Consider the following 8,451-nt stretch of genomic DNA (forward strand, 5'->3'; position numbering starts at 1 on the left):
TGGTACTTACTGATCCATATGCTTGTTGTAAGGTTCAGTAAAATAGGGAGGACGATTCCATAGGCAAAATTCTTTTTCTGTATTTTTAATTTTGAAACCTCTTGCTGATAAATGGAAAAACTGTGGCTAGAAGCTTACCTGATTGTTATTAGAAATTCTAGCCCTTATATTTCAGAGAAGTTTGTTAATAAAGCAAAAACTAACTTAGTGCTGTTATTTGTATCTGATGACAAAGAAAGATCTGCTTGAAGAGCTTATGGTGACCCAGTTTAAATAGTCTAAACTGTGCTAAAACCAACTCTACAGTATCATGGTGAGGTTTTTTTTTTCCCTTCTTCCTCCTTTTGAAAGAATCAAAGATAAATGACTTGCACATTAAGGAGATGAGCTATAATAAAACATATATGGATAATATGGCAGCAGGCCAAGAACATTAGTATGCATACCCTGATCGAGTTGTCGTGGCAGCTAGCAGTAACTCTCAACTTACAGTTGAATGTTACTCAGTGAGCAATGGAAAGCCTTCCTTCAAAACCTGTATCTGTTTTGAAAGGAAGAAACTCACCCCAGTTTAAGGCATTTGTTGCCTGGATTGGTGTGAAACCTGTTGATTTGGAGAACTAGTGCCCAACCTCTCTAGGAAGCACAATTTGTTATGGAGTGTCTGGACCACAGATGACAATGTCTGTAGCCGTGTGGGTAACTGCATTAGGATGGAGCATGTATGTATTGTAACAGAAACATACGGCTAATATACAGTCATGCTTATATAGGGCTGGTCATGCTAACAGATATGCCTCTTAACGCATGTGAATTTTGCTCCATGTGACAGTTACGTGAACGCCATTGCTGCTGCATGATAATCTGTGCCCAGTTTTTTAATAGAGGGGAGGCTACAGGTTCTTATGAAACACAGCGGTGGGAAAGCAGATGTGAGGGTAATTCCTCTAGCCCTTGCCTGCTTCCTTCCCATATCTAATTAGCCATTGGAGAGGTCAGCAAGGAGTGGGTGGCTAGCCAGATAAATTGTTACAGTGGATTGGATGTGGCCAGCGAACTGCAGTTTGGGCATTCTGGTTTGGATTACAAAAAAAACAAATGAAAACAAAACAAAAAAAACCAAAAAAAAACCCCCAAATATTAGTTTCTGACCCAGTTTGCCTTGAAAGACATGTACATTAGATGTTGATGGTTGTTATGTTTAAAGACCACGTTCTTTTTCTAAGTAGAAGGCTTTTGGAAGATCTTAGTAGTTTCTTTTCTGTGATTATCTGTTTATTCCTTTTGCTTAGGGCAGGAGTAATCTTTACTGCTTCTCTGCATTATTACATGCTTCTTGCAAGTGTTCAGGCTTTTACTTTATTATCCTTTGGAGACTCTTTCACAGAGAAATGAACCTTGATGTCAGGTGGTAGTAAGCATGAATATTCCAGAGCCAAATTGCTCCTGCTGTGGAAAACCTTATACATAAGAAGGGAATTAAGGGAAGGAAATTTTCCATGAGGTTCTTCCCACAGACGCTTCTCATCTGTTCTTTATATTCTGATGGTGAATGCGACAGATCAGAGGAGAAGGCTGCTTCATGAGCATGGGAGATCCTTTGGGTAATGTTGGGATCCACGATGTAGAGCCATCTGTGTAGGTGAACTCTGTGTACAGTTGTTTGATTTGTTGGTCGTCTTATGCTTTTGAGGGGGTACTATAATGTTAATTTTGCTCTTGTGAGCAAATAAATTGGGTCCTTTTATTTTTTCAGTGGTCAATACTTTGTTGATTGGTGATGCTTTGTTTGATGCTTGTTAATACTAACGCGCAAAACATTGCAAGGAGGAAAGGTTTAGCGGTTTATGTCGGTTCTCTCCCTATATGGCTGATCCATTAACCACTGAAAGTTGAAACAATCTGTAGGATGACATCTCATATTTATGTATACAACTATTTTATAAAGGATGTAAGTTATATTTAGAGTGGTAACCAAAGCATTCCACCTCCTTCATCTTTTTGAAATTAGTACTCAGTTTGCTTTTTCCCAGTATTGCGTGTTCTCCTTAACCGTGGTTTCTCAATAGTAGTTCACTTGTACAGCAAGAAAGATGAAATAATAGAAAAATGTTGTTTTTCATGATTATGGACATCATGTACATTTCTAATAGCTCAAACCATTTTTGTGATGTTAATGAAAGTTTGGAAAGCTGAAAAAATTAATTTCAAGTTGCTTTTTGGTTTTGTTTGAGGAAAATAATTGTTCTCACACTATTTTAATTCAGCAAATCTGTGTTTTTATGTAGATTCTTGCTTCTTGAAGAATGCGTTTTATGTCTGTGTTTGGCACACAGACGTATTGTTAGTCATCCATAAATGAAAATAATTTAAAAGTGACAAAAGTCTTGTAAATGTTTTGAAATCTTTGGGTGCATTTAAAAAATTTGTGAAAGCTTAATATTTCTCATTCTTTAAATTAATCAGCCTGGGGGGGGTTTTTATGTAGATTCTTGCTTCTTGAAGAATGCGTTTTATGTCTGTGTTTGGCACACAGACGTATTGTTAGTCATCCATAAATGAAAATAATTTAAAAGTGACAAAAGTCTTGTAAATGTTTTGAAATCTTTGGGTGCATTTAAAAAATTTGTGAAAGCTTAATATTTCTCATTCTTTAAATTAATCAGCCTGGGGGGGGGGAAATATTAAGAAATAGACAAACTTGAATGGACCGTTTTACACTTTGAGAAGCTGGAGTTATGTTTTGTGGTGTATACTAAATACAAACTTAATGCGTCTTCTGAAAAAGCAGAACAATTTTAGTGCGCTCCATATTTTCCTAAGCCAGTAGTTTGGCAAGATCTGCTGTAGTTTAAAAAATTATTACGAGGAAGGAGCTGTTGTGCATTCATTTTATTGAGTTAATGTGTTTGGTCTGAGGGTTTATGTTTACTACAAGACAAATGAGAGGCTTTGTTTCTAAAAGGGTCTATCTAGTGTTTCTCAGAAAGGGAGGAGAATAGTTCACGGTAATTGCCTAAGACTTCCTTTCCTTTCCTTTTTTATTATTTTTATTATTACTTTTTATTTTAAAAACATTACTGGTTCTAATGACTTGGTCCATACTGAAGCTTACGGCCCTGGCTTTGACTAGGAACAGGATAAATCTCACTTGCTCCTATTAAAGTTTCTGTCAACTTTAATGTGAGATTTAATACCACTTCTGAGTTATATGGTAGGAAATAGTCAAGAGGTCTAAAACTTACAAAGGTATTAGAGATTCATAAACATTTGAATTTCTAAGGTTGGGGGGGAAAAAAAAAGGGGAGCCTAATATGTTACAAATTTAGATGTATGCAGTAAAGTGGGAATCCCTGGCTTGAGTATAAGGCAAAGCACCTGCAATCCTAAATTAAGAATGTTGTAAAGTGAAATAATGAAACAGTAAGAAAATATGTGTAGTAGATGGATTTCTGATACTTGCTAGCTGGAGAAGAGAAGAGGTTTGAGTCACTGTATGACCTAAGAATTAGTGTCGTTGACGATAAAACAAAGCATGTTTGGGAAAAGGAAATGCAGTTGGCAACTGAGTACCCAAATGCACTCGATAATCAGAAATCACTGCTGACTACTGTTGGCTTCAGCTATTTTGTTGGACACATGGCAACAGTATTACAGTGTGATCCTTGCTGGAACTGTACAAGTGTAATTAATTCTTCTCTTGGGCTCATCTGGTTGTCAGCTTCTTCCTCTCTTCTCAAAATGGCCTGGGGTACCAGGATGAAGTATGCATGTCTAACATAGATGCATACACGTGGAAATAAAGTGCATGTATACAAAAGATGGTTGCCTGCCAGACACTTCCAGTTTTTCACTTTTCATAACTAGCTGTATTTTCTGTAATCAGTATGCTGCTTCTTACTTAGTAATGATATCTGAGATTTCCAAAGACAATAGAAGAGTATTTAAGCAGTATTTGAAGGTGACTATTGGCAATGTAATGTTTCAGTGATGATAGAGAGACGGATGTCTTCGTTCAAAAAACCAAAACACAATGTTTTTTTTTCCCCAGGCTTGTGATATTTCTTTAGCAGTCAGGTGCTGACAAAATATTAATAATAGTTAATACAGCACAGTCAAAAGTGTAATGTAAGTGTTTACTTTTCCCCCTCAATCCCACATCCTTAATTATTAGAAGGAAAAAGTGATACAGAAGCCTAAGGAGGTTGGTTGGAGTGATGAAAGAGGAGGACTGGAGTAGGGAATCTTCTTTAGCTTTATAAAACATAATATAAACAAACGTGTGGAATTTTTTTTTTATATTGCAAATTATTGTTAAATGTAGGTAGCTCCCCATTCCCCTTTTAAGTGCAAATGTAGAAAAGGTTGTGACTGGCAGAGCAGGGGAAGGAGCTCAAGGACCTGATTCTAAACTGGATGCCTTCAAAGGCTAAGAGTAGGAGGTGTAGCTTAGACTTCAAGATTGCAGGAATTGAAACTGATTTTTACATCATGTTTATACCTTCCAGATACGGGTGGCTGCAGAGATTGAAGGCTAAATTAGAGCCTATGGTAATAAAGGTAGCCAAGTAGAATCATTAACAGACAACTGATTAAGGCAACTTTAAAGGATGTTTTTCGCCATTTAAAGATGTTTCCAGGCATCACTTTGCTCTGAAATGCACTTTAAAAAAATTCTCTGCTCTGCAGACAGCCAAAAAGCTGTGCTTGTGAATGTTGAAAATGACCTTGAGCAGAAGAATTCAAAGGTTGTTGGTGGCTTTGTACTGAATAAAATAAACTGGCACAGCAATGAGAAAAACCTGCATTAAGGTTCAGGGCCCTGATTCAGCAAAACACTTAATCTTAAACATGGATACAGCCCTTATTCTTCTGCAAATGCTCATGTAGTTCCTGATCAGGACACAAGTTAAATACTAGCATAAAACATATTCATGAGTGTGTGTAATATGAATATAAGTGTTGATAATGCCCTTAGATGGGTATCTGAGGTGTCTGAAGCAGGAAATGAACCCCCCAAAATGAGTAGTGCCATCTGTGCAAGTAGTCAAAAGCAAGTATAGCTTTTTTGAGATGCACCTTGTGGAGAGGTGTCCCCAGGTTTGGAAGTTACTGTTTTTGGCAAAACATCTGCAGAAGATTGTTGCTGTGAGTATTTGAGAGTTGTTGGGAGACCTAAATTAAACGTCTGGTTTTACTACCAAGGTGCAGAAGATGCCTGGGTATTAATTGAGATCTCAGTAGAATCAGGTTATTTCCTTTGTAACCATATAAACACTAATAATCTTAATTATTTAGACTTTTTTTTCCCCTCTCTGGATATGGAAAGAATCACTGTATTTGATCACTTTAATCTACGTTATTCAGTACTTCTTGCCCTTAACTGTTACTCTTAAGTAGTAGTTACAATATTAATTTCTTGTATACTACTACAACTAGTATATGGCATACTAGTATAAAAATGCTAGCTATATTAAGTATACTGGAAACTAATACGCTAATAAGGCTTCTCTACCTTTGCTTCTTTACATCTAATTTCTGTGACTTTAGTTAAGATGGGTAGAATTCATATAGACGATTAAGTAGACGTACCGAACACTTCATAATAGTAGTCATCTTCATTTTTCAGCTATGTTTTTCTTCTTCTTTATAACCATTCTAAGATTTATCTGTGCTAATGTTTTATCTGTTATTTCAGTACTTAGTTTGTATCTGGTGATACATTTAATGAAAGCATACTTATTTTTACTGTATTAGTGCTACTAATATATTAGTATATTAGCACTATAAAGAACAATTTATCAAATTTTCCGTTTAGTCAAGTAAGTAGCCCCCCTTACCTAATTTGGACTTAAAGAAAATAATTTTCATTGCTTTACACTATAGCTATCTCATAAACAGCGTAGCAGAACGTATAATAATGAGAATCATAATTTACAATCCTTGTCTCTAGAAAATTCTCATGTGCGGTGCTAGACCAAGGGCTGCTTTGGATGCTGCTGGGAAGTTAGGTCAGCAACGTTGGGCGACATGGTCTCAGGGCAATTTTTCAACTGTTTCTTGTTAATACCGGTACCGATGGGAGTATCTGTGTTTGCTCCCAAGAGAATATTTTTGCCGATAGCATCTTTGCTTTAGCAGATATGGTTTCATTTAGTAATGGGGTTCAGGTGGGAAGAGAATACATTATATTGAATTCTGCCATCTTTACCCCTTTATTTGCTGCTCAGAGGTACACTGTGGACGAAATAACTGCCTTATGCTTAAAGAACATTAACATTGCATAGTCAGAATCAGCAGTTAGAAAGTGGCAGAATTAAGGTTGCGTGGACAACCTGTACTTGGATGGGTTGTAAAATGCTCGTCCCATCTATTATAGGGCTTGCATGTGCTTGTGTGAGCATGCCTGTGTAGGGGGTCAAGTAGATAGGGAACAACCTGCCTCTCTGCACTTGCTGTCCGTGAGAAACTGCAGCCGCAAAAAACATTTTAATCAAATGGTTAGAAATGAATGACTGTCGACTTCACAGATGTTTCGGTGTCACAATGGCTGCGTTTTGGGTGTGTGGGCACGCAGGTTGCTGCTGTAGCTTTTGAGTCGTGTCTGGGTGCTGTGTAACTGCACTGGCTGCTTCTGTCTGATGTTCTTAGGACAGCCTAATTTGGAAAGCTTTTGCTGGACTGTTGTGGCCCTGGAAGAAAGCTGCTAATTTGTATTTTTGGGTTTTGGCTTCTACTTTTGGCAGGGCCACACAATGTGTCCCATACTTGGCAGCAGTAACTACCTGGCTTGAAAGCTTTCGTTGCGTCTTTAAATCACCCTGCTCAGCTGGAACATTGCAACATGAGTTCTTTGTTTTTGTTTTGGGGGTTTGCACAACACTTGATGTTTGGAAAACCCATAATATATTTTTGTCTTGTTACATGTTGGAGAAACTTAAGAAACTCTGGATGTTGCATGGTCAGCTGTGCATACCGTGAATATACTTCTTAGTATTTTCTGCTACGCTAACATATAACATGTGAACTACTTAAACTGGTCTCTCCTAATCCCTTTTTCTGGTAACTCTGGGGTAAACTGGAAAGTTTTCTAGGAAACACGGTGTGGGACCGGTACTGCGATAGTTGTGTAATAGGCTAAGTGACCAAACTTTTTTTTTGTAAAACCACAGTTGGCTGCCTGTATGGCGCCCTGTCATTCAGAGGCCACAAAAAGGACACATTTGTGCAGAAAGATCAATGAACCACATGCGTGGATCTGCTCGATCTCCATTTGCCAGAGGCCCCGAGGTGGTGGTGAAGGCACGCGTGGTTGCCTGCCACCTCTAGCCTCCCACCGCCCTAAGGCTGCGGGGCAGAGGTGGGCTGGGTCCGTAGGGCAGAGCAAGCCTTGAGACTGCTCTGAGTAATCCCGGGGGTTGTTCTGACATCCAGGCGCTGCGGGAACGCCGTGGCCCTCTGTCCAAGCATAACAAATGCCTTGGAAACCTTGGTAGGTCTGTGGAAAACCCTCTGTATGGTGCAAGTTCCGCCTCTGCTGATACAAAAGGCACCACCACTGATATTACTGGAAACTAACCCTTAAAATTTTTAAAGCCTTCTAACAAGGAGGGTATTTTGTGAGAAGAGCCGCAGTTCTCGGGAGTGAGGGAGTGAATCTATTTTAGTGGGAGGTGGAGGGCAGCGTTACAACAGTTGTGACATAACTGCCAAAGCTGTGTCCTTCTTCAGTAAACTTAAAATGTGTTTTGTTCCTGTCGAATAGACTATAGTACTTAAAAAATGACTGTACAAAACCAGACTGACTGAAGCCCTCAGTGCTCAACCAGCGAAGAATCACAACACCCTCTGCTGGTATGAGTGCCTCCTTCTTCCCCTTCTCCTCAAGGACTTGCCTGGTGGATATCCTAGAAATAGTAAAAGACAGTTCTGAAGCGCGATCTGGCTCCTCTTGATTAAGCTGAGCTTATTTTAACCCATTTGTATTTATTTTTTCCTGCAGAAATGTGGTAGTTTAATCCGACCAATAACACCACCACTAAAACAGATGAGGAGATGGTAGTGATGGCTTTTCTCCGCTTTCAGATGTGGGAATCCACATTACTTTCTAACTAAGCATACAGAAGGCTACTCCTAGTTGGGAGACTCTTTCTTACTGAAGTTGAAATTGGAGGTTTTGTGTGCAAATACGTTTCTGAAGCAAGCGTACATCCCTTTGACGTGTTGGTAGTTGCATTCGAATAACGCTGCCAAACCCATTGGGTAAACTTGTGGTTTCATAGAGTAACCATGTGTTCCTAGGGCCTTTCCTGGAGGTTATCTCTGCATGCTTGCTCAAGTTTTTAGAAAGCCTCTGTGTCACTTGTCAGTTGATGAGCAGTCAAGAGCAGACAGGCTGGGCAATTAATTTATTTAGTTTTGTTCCCCCAGTGCATACAGTCATGCTTCCAA

Source organism: Fulmarus glacialis, unplaced genomic scaffold, assembly GCF_000690835.1.
Source record: "Fulmarus glacialis isolate BGI_N327 unplaced genomic scaffold, ASM69083v1 scaffold8981, whole genome shotgun sequence".
Taxonomy (NCBI): Eukaryota; Metazoa; Chordata; class Aves; order Procellariiformes; family Procellariidae; genus Fulmarus; species Fulmarus glacialis.